This window comes from Neophocaena asiaeorientalis, unplaced genomic scaffold (assembly GCF_003031525.2).
Source record: "Neophocaena asiaeorientalis asiaeorientalis breed wild unplaced genomic scaffold, Neophocaena_asiaeorientalis_V1.1 scaffold481, whole genome shotgun sequence".
Lineage (NCBI taxonomy): Eukaryota > Metazoa > Chordata > Mammalia > Artiodactyla > Phocoenidae > Neophocaena > Neophocaena asiaeorientalis.
In genome coordinates, this window is record NW_020174559.1 from 350,496 (window position 1) to 362,690 (window position 12,195).

General features: G+C 44.8%; 1 pseudogene; it reads right to left on the minus strand.

Moving 5' to 3' along the window:
- Positions 1 to 11,118: 11,118 nt before the first annotated feature.
- LOC112408013 (prefoldin subunit 4 pseudogene) lies at positions 11,119 to 11,522 on the minus strand (annotated as a pseudogene).
- Between the last annotated feature and the right edge of the window lie 673 nt (positions 11,523 to 12,195).

Consider the following 12,195-nt stretch of genomic DNA (forward strand, 5'->3'; position numbering starts at 1 on the left):
GGCGCCTGCAGCCAACACTGCCTGTGCGGGACCACACCACCCCCAGAACCAGAGCCAGGGCCCTGCCCCAGAGGAGAGACCAGAACAGTGTCTGCAGCTGGGTTCCCCATGTAGGGGAGAAAGTGGAGGCCTGGAGCAGGTTCGGAGGAAGGGCAGGAGGCTGAGGTGAAACCACAACGAGGGAGGATGATTAGAAGAGGTGGGATGGCAGGGTGTGATCCTGGAGAAGACTCCAGAGGGCCCATTCATCCATTCATTCATTCATTCACTAGTTTGTTCAACAAACTTTCCTGAGCAGTCTCCCCAGCCACACTGTGTCGGACTCTGGAGCACAGAGAGGAAGCCAACCCATCCCCACCCTGGGGAACTCCCAGAGCCCTCCCAACACTGCTGTGCGTGGAGCCTGGGCTGGGGCCGGGAAGCCTAGACCAAATCGTCTGGCTGACAGGCTACAGGGATTGGGCAGGGGGCCCAGTGATGCCCTCAATTAAGATTAAGCAGCCAGTGGATGGTGACAGCACCATAGAGCTGGGGAACACGAGGAAGAACACGGGCAAGGCAAGAGATCTGCGTGGGACACATGGAATTTGAGGTGCTGTTCAGGCATCAGGGGGCCTTCAAAGAGGACGTGGTCAGGAGACCCACAGAGGGCTCCAGGCCAGGGGCAGAGCCTTGGGGACTGTTGGGGTAGAGCGGGCTCTGATGCCCCCTTGCAGATGAGGGGTCAAGCTAGCGTGGGGAGAAGAGTTGACAACCCTGCCTGGGAGGAAGCCCCTCCCCCAGGGGAGCCCAGGCCACTTCCTCCCTCCGCCTGGAGCGTGGTGGATAAGGGCCGGCCTCCAGCCTTGAGGCAGTGGGGCCTTCCTGCTCAGCAGCATGTGAAGGAAATAACTTTATTAGCTCGTGGATGAAAAACAGGAAACGTATGCTGTGACTCGGGCACCAGCCGAGTTTCACTCACATCTAGTTTCTAGGAAACAGTTATGTGGCCCCAGACTAGTGGGGTTTTCTCAGCCAAGTCTTTCTGGAAACGCCATGCTTTTCTCAGGAAAAACCATGTCCTGTAGGCCCCCCAGACTGAGGGGTAATAGTGAGAAGAGACCTCATTTCCCTTCCCAGTCCCCTACCCCCAGCAGGCCTCGAGAGACCTGAGGTTGACAATGGCTGGTTTCCTGAGCACCTACTATGTGCTATACGGTAGAAATAAGTCGACTACATCAGTCATCACAATAGCAAGATGAAGATTGTTAAAGTAAGTTAAAAAAAATAGCTGTAAGAACACAGAAAATTCAAAGGATGGAAGAGACAAATATTAACTAAAAGATATCTGGTGTAGCCACATTAGTATCTGAGTAAACAGACTTCAAGACAGAAACATTACAAGAGATAAAGTGGGCCATCACAAAATGATTGAAGTTTCAATTAACCAGGAAGATATAAAACTCTTTAATTCATACACACATAAAAACATGGCTTCAAAAAAGACATGTATATTGGGAGATCTATCAGGATTTGTTAGATCATGTAAAAAAAAATCATCAGTAAGACTTTAGTGACCTAATGCTTGCACTTATAATCCTGCATTCAATGACTGGACAATAAACCCAATTTTAAAGCACATATAGACCACCTTTGCCTACTGATAATAGACTGGGCTATAAAACAACTATCAATAAGTTCCAAAGAATCACATAAGCCGTGTTCTCTGACCACAGTGTTCAACACTAGAAAAATCTATAAATGAATTGCTTTTATTAACAGATTAAAGGAAAAATTAGAATTATATCAATAAATTAAATATATAGAAAACATTTATAAAAGTCAACATCCATTCACAGTTAAAATAAAACTCCTAGCAGTTAGTAACATAAACTTTCTAAACCTGATATCTACCCAAGAAACCTACAGAAAACATTTTACTAAATTCTGAAACATTAGAAGTATTTCTTTTAAAAACAGGAATAAGATAAAAAAGAGTACTTATTGCCGTTTCTATTCAACATTACACTAAAAGTTCCAGAAAACACAATAAGACAAAAGACAAAATTATACGGATCAAAAAGGAAGAAACAAAACTGTGTTATGATTTAATATGATTTTCTACCTAGAAAAGCAAAATAATCTATAGTCAAATTATTACTTAATAAGAGAGTTTAGCAATTTGTCTGATGTAAAATCAATATACAAAAGTAAATTACATTTTTATATACTACCATTTTTTCATTTTCTCAGTTAGAAAATACAATTTAAAAAGGATATGACTTGTACTCACAATGAAAATATGCAATATCTTGGAATAAATCTAACAAAAGTTGTGCAAGACTTAATAAAACTTCATTGAAAGACATTAGAAGAGACTTAAATAAACAGAGATGTACACCACATTCATAAATAAAAAGCCTCGCTATCTTGAAGATGTCAGTTCTCTCCAAATTGACCTGTAGATTCAATGCAATCCCAATCACAATTCCCAGTAAACTTTTTCATTGGGAAAGAACTCAATTTGCTTGTATTTTCTCCTGTTTCCTCATGATTAGATGCATACAGAAAAATAAAGGCCCAAGACAGGCTCCCACTGACTAAATATGGGGTCATCTGAACCTCATAATAATGACACATCTATTGAAATACATAAAGATCAATAAGTTCATAATAATACTTGTACTTATCATAACTAGACTTATCGTGGTGATCAGTTTGAAATGTATAGAAATATTGAATCACTAGGTTGTGTAACAGGAACTAACGTAGTGTTGTAGGTCAGTTATACTTCAAAACCAAACAAACAAACTCATAGAAAAAGAGATCAAATTTTTGGTAACCAAAAGTGGGGGATAGGGGGCGAAGGAGTTGGATGAAGGCAGTCAAAATGTACAAACTTCCAGTTACAGGATAAATAATACCAGGGATGTAATGTACAACACAATAAATAAAATTAACACTGCTCTATGTTATATATGAAAGTTGTCACAGTAAATCTTTTTTTTTGGCCTCACCCCGAGGCTTGTGGTATCTTAGTTTCCCAACCAGGGATCAAACCCAGGCCCCGGCAGTGAAAGTGCCAAGTTCTAACCACTGGACCAACAGGGAATTCCCTAGAGTAAATCTTAAGAGTTTTCATCACAAGAAAAAAAATTTTTTTCTATTTCTTTAATTAGGTTTCTATATGAGATGACGACTATTCACTAAACTTACGGTGATAATCACTTCATGCTATATGGAAATCAAAACATTATGCTATAGGGCTTCCCTGGTGGCGCAGTGGCTGAGAGTCCGCCTCCCGATGCAGGGGATGCGTGTTCGTGCCCCGGTCCGGGAAGATCCCACATGCCGCGGAGCGGCTGGGCCCGTGAGCCATGGCCGCTGAGCCTGCGCGTCCGGAGCCTGTGCTCCGCAACCGGAGCGGCCGCAATAGTGAGAGGCCCGCGTACCAAAAAAAACAAAAACAAAAACATTATGCTATATGCCTAAAACCTTAGAAGAACTGTATGTCAATAAAACTGGAAGAAAAAAAGACTTATTGATCACCTTTGGAGGATGCTAGAAAACGAACTCATTATTATGAAAGCTGACAAGGGAAAGACTCATTTATCCTGACTTGCTATTTAAATTCTACCTCAAAGAAATGAACTCCTGTATCTGATGAAAAGGAAGTTTCTAGTTTTGTTTAGAATAAAGGAATTCTAGCTAATAAACAAAGAAAGAATAATAGAATTAGAATGTCACCGTTTTGCATTTCCTTAGAAAATGTCTGATTACAGGATAGGGACAGGAAAAGTACAAGATGTGCCTGGAAGATCTTGTTGTGCCAGAAAGTACGGAAGTATTCAAGAATGACGGGGACTTTTCAAAAGGATACACAACCCGGCTTGAAGGGACTGGTCACGTTAGGGATAATTTGAGCACGAAACTAAATACTGATAGTAAGAATTATAGCCCATTGAATAAAACAGAAAACCATAAGTCCATACTGATATAAACAAACAAATAAATTGAAAGTTTGATGAGGAATGAGACATTTGCACAGTTTCAAAGTATCTCTCTATAAAATCACAAAGGAGAAAGGAATAACTTCACCTTGGAGAAGACTGGCAGACATCGTCTTAATCCTCATCAATAAAGGGGCCAGTCAAAATCACACGCCATCTGAAGACGCCATGAGAAAACCACAGTGTCACTTCCGTGCTATTCCTGCTAACGATGAATAATCGCAAGGAAACGTCAGACAAATTCCTACTGAGGGAGATCTAGAAAATCACTCCCAAAATGTCAAGGTCTTAAAAGTCAAAAGTTGAGGAACTTTTCCAGACTGAAGGAGACTAAAGAGACATGACAGCTAACTATAGCGCGTGTGTCTGAGCTGGGTCCTCGGCTATAAAAGACACTATTGGGGCAACTGGTCACTTGAATGAGGTCTGAGGAGTAAACGGTAGCAATGACTCCGTTAGCCTCCTGGTGTTGACGGTTGTACTGTAGCTACAGAGGAGATGGTCCTTGTTTGTAGAAAACATTACAGACTCGGGGGGGTGATGGGAAACGAGGTCCACAACTCACTCTCCAAATGTTCACGGGAAGGAAAGTTCTTTGTAACATACTTGCCACTTTTCTGTTCCTGATTGTTTCAAAATTAAAAAGAAAAGTATAAGAGACAGAATCAAAGGCAATGTCTGGATCTTATTTTGGATCCTTATTCAAGCAAATATGTATATTTAGAGAGAATATACATATACATGAATATACATATTGAATATACATATTATATATTATATTATATATATATGTACATAAGTATAATACATATGTAAAAAGACAACCAGTAAAGTTTGATACATGAGATATTTGATTATATTAGAAAATCATTAATTTTTAAGGTGTGAAAACTGTTTATCTTTTGGAAAGACTTGCTGAAGTATCTACAGGTGAAATTATATGAGGTTTGGCGTCTGCTTCAGATTAACTTGGGGTTGGGAGTCTAGATGGAGCACAGTGAACCATAAATTGATAATTGTTGAAGGTGGTCAGGGTTCATTATACCATTCATTCCACTTTTACATATGTGTGAAATGTCCTTAATTTCTTTTTAATTTCCAAAGAAAAGGTAATAAAAAACTCATGTAATAAATATGGGACAAAGATGGGTGGTGGATCCACAGTGTCTGTTATGTTCTTTGCTCTATTTTTACTGTATCTGTCTAGTTCTCTTTTTGAAAACACCTGTGCTGGTGACTATGATCCCACAGTTGATGAGCCCCAGGGCTAGTAAGACTGTAAATGGCTCTAATCTTCTTGGAGGGCAATTTGTTTAGTGAAGTAGAATTTTTTTTAATGATCTGTTGAAAACATCAGTGTACCTCAAAGAATTGATTGACTAGATTAGAGTACTTCTAGACGAAAATGGGGTACTCTGTGGGCATTTTTTAAAATGGGGCCGTTCTATTTTTTGTTCTTTGTCTACCATTCTGACGATGACTGCTGGGTTCAGGTCCCCTGCTGGGGAATCGTGGCTGCAGCAAACGCAGCCACAGGCCTTCCTCTGCCGGAGTCAGCTGGTTGTCCGTTCTATATTTATGAGATATATAAAGTATATTCAAGTATATATGAAAATATACTTGACATATTTCTAAGTGAAAAAGTCAAATGGCAGAATAGTATATGAAGCATGATTCCATCATAATGCAGACAAATACATTGTATGTATGTTTGTATCTACACTTAAAAATTTTTATAAGGATATATCCCAAACTCTCACTATACAAATTTCTCTGTTATACAAATTTTAAAGTAAATCATTCAGATTAATAGTGATACTAGTATTATTTTAAGAGAGCTTTAATACAAATGGGTGGGACTAAGAATTTTTTTAATGACCTTTAAACAATACCCCAAAATATGACAAAGACATTTCAGAAGAAGAAGATGTGGCTGGGGAAGTTTTGCTCTACCAGACATTAAGACTTACCCTAAATCTCCAGCAATTAAGACTGTAAGATACTGCTGCAGAGGAAGATAAGAGACAGAGACAGTACTCCAGAGCCATAAAGGATGCTGAGCAGTTGCTTATCTATATTTTAAAAACAAAACTGTTTCGTTTTGTGCCCTACCTCACACCCTACACAGAAACCAATTTTAGATGAGTTAAAGATGCATGCGGATAAATTTGACATTAAAACTAAGATCTTCTGTTCTTTAAAAGATATCATAAAGAATATGAAAAGACTAAGCCTCTAACTAGGAAACATATTTGCAAGATGCATAAAAAAGTTATCAGTAGGCCAACCAATCTTTCTATTTTTATATCTATATAAACATTTATGACTTCCCAAAAAGCAATAAGAGAGAGACAAATATCTGCCCAGAATGTCCATCCACTCCTTCACATATACACCCTACAATGTGGCCCTCACTCCTTGGAAGCAGCCTCTCCTGAAGACTCACTCTGGCTGGGAGTTCTTCCCCTCGTAGAGCTGAGACTTGAGCTCTGCTCTCCCACAAGTTCCAGTCTGCCTGCTTCCTGAGGAGGCCAAGGGAGACACCAGGCAGACCTCAGCTATGGGAGAGTCTACCAGGGCCGCCGTAACAAAGGACCTCAAACTGGATGGCTTAAAACAAGAGAAATGTATTGTCTCACAGTTCCAGAGACTAGAAGTATAAAATCTAGGTGCTGGCAGTCATGGTCCCTCCAAAGCCTCCAGAGGAGGAGCCTTCCTTGCCTCTCACAGCTTCTGGTAGCCCCAGGCATTCCTTGGCTTATGGCAGCATAACTCCAACCTCTGCCTTTGTCTCCATGTGGCAGTCTTCCCTCTTCTTACAGGGACACTAGTCATATTGGACTAGGGCCTACCCTAACTACCTCATCTTGACTTGTTTACATCTGTTAAGACCTTATTACCAAATAAGGTCACATTGGCAGGTATGAGGGTTACGACTTCAACAGATCTTTTTTGGGGACACAATTCAACCCATAACCATACCAGCCTCATTTCTGTCTTCCTCATCAGGTCTTGGTGTCCCAGGGCCTGGGGGTCCCACAGCCAGAGGAAGAAGGGGAGAGCTCTGTGCACGAGTGAGTCCGGAGCTCATGCAATCCACCCACCAGCCTCCCCGTGGGCCCTACCAGAGCCAGCATGATGCAAAGCACGGTCTTAGAGCCACATAATGTACAATCCAGTCCTAGGTCTACCATTTGCTGGTCGTGAAACCTTGAACTGGTCATGCCCATTCTGAGCCTCAGTTTCTTCATCTGTAAAATGGGAAGTGACAACATACCCCTCAAAGGCTTGTCGTGAGGGTCAAATGGCATGACATTTGTGGGAGTTCCTGCTATGTACCAGGCCCATGGTTGACTCTCAGTAAATATCAGTGCTCTCTAGCCCAGGTTCCAAGCACTCCTCAAGGAGAGAGGAAGCCCCGCCATTCACCCAGTGGCTTGTAAGCCATCGAAGGCAGAGTCATGTCATATACTTAAATCCCCCTAGCATGGTCTCTGCAGCCGTCCAGTAGTGTCACCATGTCTGGGGTGAGTGACCCCTGGGAAAGGGCAGTCTGACACCAAGAGAAAGCCAGTCACCGCTGGGAAAGTTGTGGGAGTCTCTACACTCATGTCACGAAGCGAAGTCTTGACCCTTAAGAAAGGAGCTAAAAGGAGAGAAACCCGACTTCTCAGTGGGCGGCCAGGCCTGTTCTCGTTCCCTTTCCCCCTCTTTGGAGTCTGGCCCCATTGAGATCTGGGAATGTTTATTTTTTTTGGTGGGAAAACAGAGTAGGATAAAATATTTCCTTGCGTCTGGAGAGCTATTTTGAGCCGGGCCAGCCTGGTGATGCTCCTGGTGATGGACGCTGGCTGACCCGGGCTGGGCCCCGGCCTTCCGGCCTCTCTCCCTCCCAAGCCCCAGACTCCTGGCGGCAACACAGCTTATGGGAGCCTGGGTTCCAATTCCTGTGCAGTGACTCATCCCACGGTGGTCTTGGGGAAGCCTTTGGTACTCCTTTCACCTAATCTCCCCAAGGGGAGACTGAGACCTGTACTGCCCCCTCCTGGGGATTTTGACAGGGGAACTCAGACTGTGGGTACAAACGTGCCATAGAAATATTTAGGGAGTAGACCAAAAGGACTGCCACATAGCCTGTCCAGCTCAAGATCCCAGAGGTAGAAGGGACCTCACTGGAGGCTCCTTGGACCTCCTCTGACCTCCACACATTTAGCCGTGCCCCAACCACGCATCTCCACTCAGTGACCACACTGTACTTCTGGAGAGCCAATCTGATCTGGTCCCAAATTTGCCTAATTCTTACCAGCTCCCATTGTTCATAGAAAAAAGTCCCCCTCCATCCGAGGTCCGCAGGCCACACAGAGGCTGGACACCCCTCCTCCGCCTGCCCCAGCCTCCTCTTTCTTTGTGCTCTGAAACCAGGCTGGCCTCTATCCACTCTTCAAACTGCTGACAAGTCACCCAGGAGTTTCACAGGCTTCACCTTATTTCATCCTCACCATGACCTTCAGGCAAGTGTGCCTTTCAGGGCCAAGGGTTGGGAGGAAGAGATGTTTGCAAATATGCCTGCCACACAATAGGACCTTAATAAATGTTGGGTTTCTTCCTTCCTTCTGAGCACACACCCTCTGTTTTGTTTTTTGTTTTTTTTTAACAAAACCCCAATGGCATCACATAAATCTCACTCCAGCAGCTGCTGCTGTTGGGCGGGCATGGGGGCAGGAAAGCCCAGGTAGGCCCACACCAGGGGCAGGCACCAGGCCCCGGGACACGAGGCTCCCAGGAGCCCTGCTTGATAATGCTTCCCGGCCTTTGCCATAGAGCTGGGAAGCTGTGCAATGAGCTCCTCACATCCTCAGCAGAGACGGGGCTCTGTCTCCTATGAAAGGCTGGAGGAGGGTCTTCCTGAGGCAAGTCCCAGCGGGAGGGAGGAGCAAATTGAGACTTCTTGATCCTGAAGGTGAAGCAGGAGCGGGTGGAGAGGAGAGTCCCAGAGAAGGGAGGAAGCGCTCCCCAGGAGGAGTTTCAGGAACCTCTGGACAGCCCGGGGTCGGGGTGCTGGGGTGAAGGGAAGGAGGCATCTTGAAGCTCCAGCCACTTACCGAGGGCCAGAGCCGGAAGCCCTTAGGGCTCCTCCAGCCTCTTGTTCTTAAAAGGTGGTCCAAGGGCCAGCAGCATCAGCAGATTCTGGAAGCTTGTTAGAAACGCAGTCTCTCAGGCCCCGCCCCCAACCTGCTGAATCAGAATCGGCCTGTTAGCAAGATCCCAGTGATTCACAAGCACATGAAAGTCTAAGAAGCACTGTTCTTGGCGTTGACCCCATTTTACACTAAAGAATGGCCTTGGGACATCCCTGGTGGCGCAGCGGTTAAGATTCCACCTGCCAGTGCAGGGGGCATAGGTTCGAGCCCTGTTCCGGGAAGATCCCACATGCCGCGGAGCAACTGAGCCCGCGAGCCACAACTACTGAACCCATGTGCCACAACTACTGAAGCCCACGCACCTAGAGCCCGTGCTCTGCAACAAGAGAAGCCACCGCAATGAGAAGCCCGCAGACCGCAACAAAGAGTAGCCCCCGCTCACCGAAACTAGAGAAAGCCCGAGCACAGCAACGAAGACCCAATGCAGCCAAAACTAACTAAATAACTAAATAACTAAACAAATTTATTTAAAAAAAAAAAAAAGCATGGCCTTGAGAGGAGAAATCCTCTCCCAGTTTCCCACAGCAAGTCAGTGACAACCTAAGCCTAGAGCCCAGCACTCCTGGCCTCATCCCAGGTCCTTGGACTAGTTCTGCCTCATCCTGGCCTCCCATGCCTGAGTGTGTTCAGGACAGAAAGGACTGAAACTGGGGTAGAAGAGCCCTGGTTGGGAAGACAGGGACCTGGAGTCTGATCCCGGCCCTGTTAACAGCTCAAGGTGTAATCTGTGCTCTTGGGGCCTCATTTTCCCCTGTGGTTCTCTGAGATGGGCTGGAGTAGGCAATTCAACCGGGTAGTACAGACAACCATATTCATTTTCTCACAGCTGCCTGGTGAGGCAGGCAGGGCAAGAAACACCATCCCTGTTCTACAGATGGGGAAACCGAGGCCCCGTAGGCAGTGGCTTCTCTGAGGCTGCCAGTCCTGGCTGCCTTGCACCGTTCTGCCTAGCCCAGGCGACCCTGAAACATGCCCCTCGAGCCAGCCTTCCTCTCTAATGGTTCTTTCAGCTCCTGTCAGTTATCAGGAGCCCTGGCTCGGCTGACAGCCAGCGTGTCTGCTGCTGATGCTTGGATGCCCACATTCCTGGGCTGTGACAGGGAGCGCACCCGGAGCCCAGGCTGGGGGCACCCGGAGGGGTTCCACTTGGCTGCAAGCCCTGGGGCCTGGCTGTCTGGGGAGTGTCAGGAAGCAAAGAACTTTCTCTCCTTCTTACTGATGGGGGCAGGGAGAGATGTCTCTAGAGGCTGATATGGCAGGAGCTGGATAGGGTGCAGGCTCAGCCGGGCCCTGAGGCAACACCCGGCCCTACAGAGGACAGATGGAGCGGCAGGGGTGGGGGAGTGCGGAGGCAGGAAGTGTGAGGGGGCAGGAATGAGGCTAGGGTTCGGTGGCTGATCAAAGGAGAGCCATCTGAGCCGCAAGACTGAAAGACCTCAGGCTAGAAAGCCAGACCTAGCTGGATTTGTGTCCAAGCTCTGACATTTCTTAGCTGTGTGACTAGGGGTGAGGCTCCCACCACCTCTGACCCTCAGTTTCTTTATCCTTAAAGTCCTTAACACAGCCTGGTACATCCACAGCAAGCCTGCAGCGGAGCCCTTCTGAAGCCAGAGACACTCAGGGTTCACTCTCAGACTGGAATTGCATTTAAGAAGTGTACCTAAACAGATAAAGCCAATAGAATAATTTATCCTTCTTTTTTTTTAAAAAAAGTCATTTTAAACATTATTCAAGTTTAATACAGAGGACAAACTAGTGGTTACCAGTGGGGAGAGGGAAGAGGGGAGGGGATTAAGAGGTTTAAACTATTATGTGTAAAATAAGCTACAAGGATATATTGTACAACTCAGGGAATATAGTCAATATTTTATGATAACAAAAGAATTATTCAAGTTTATTAAACAAATTTTTAAGGTCTTATAAGATGTTCAACTTTCATCAGCTTCAAGATTTATGTTGCTCCCAAATTTTGCATATGACTGAACTTCCAAATCTAATACTCACTGAATTGACTGCAGTCTGGATTCTAAGGCATCAATTTCTTCTTGTAAATTTTTCTTCGCTTCTTCTAACACTTCTTGTGCTCATTGTTGAGAATGGCTAATGAAAACATCGCCAATCTTAAATCATTTTGATATCATTAAGCAGTCATCACCTGCAAGCATGATGTCCCCACAAGCATCTTCCAGATTTCGAAGTTGTTTCTTTTTTACTTCTATTTCTTCCTTCAGTTCTGGGATTCTACTTGTATTCTGTGCAAATGTGTCTTTTGTTTGTCTTCAAAAGTAACATTGACCTCTTCTGCAGCCACCTTCTTCACAGTGGCTGCCATCTTGGTAGAATCATCCATTCTTTACTTGATTCTGTTGAAAAGAAAAATGAATCTAAAAACACTTGGTGCAATGCTCTCAGAATCCATTTTCTTCTGTCCACTTCTGTCCTCTGCTTAGTTTGGCTGCTCTCACCTCAAAGGCCCTGTAAACCTCCAACCCTAAACTATTCAGCTCTTTCTCATTTCCCTCACCTCACCCCCAGTACTTTATTAAGCGGATTAACTTGGCCCCTTGTCCAGCAATAGGGAAAATAAAGGGAAAAACTGCAGGATCCCTCACAGGATCCCCTTTGGCAGGATTGGATCCTGTGTAGTGACCCCTGTCCCATTCCCATTACTACTATTATTTAAAGCTGTGACAGGACAAAAATGATTAACATATGAGTATTCAAGAGTTTGTCCTAACCCCTGCCCACTAAAAAGACTACATTTTCCCTTCAGTTTCTGCCCATCCTCGCCTGTAAGGAGGGTCTTGCAATGCCAGGTAGAATCTTTTACTTTGGGAATGGAGAACAGAGTTGGAGGGAAAGCAGAGAGGAACCAGATCAGAGGGCAGCAGGGAGGGGGAGGGACTTGGCAAAAGAAGTTAAACCTATTTACTTTCTTAAGAATACAGGAGGGAGGTTTCACTACTGCTCAAGATGTAGAAAGCTGGAAGGAGTGGTGCCCCCAT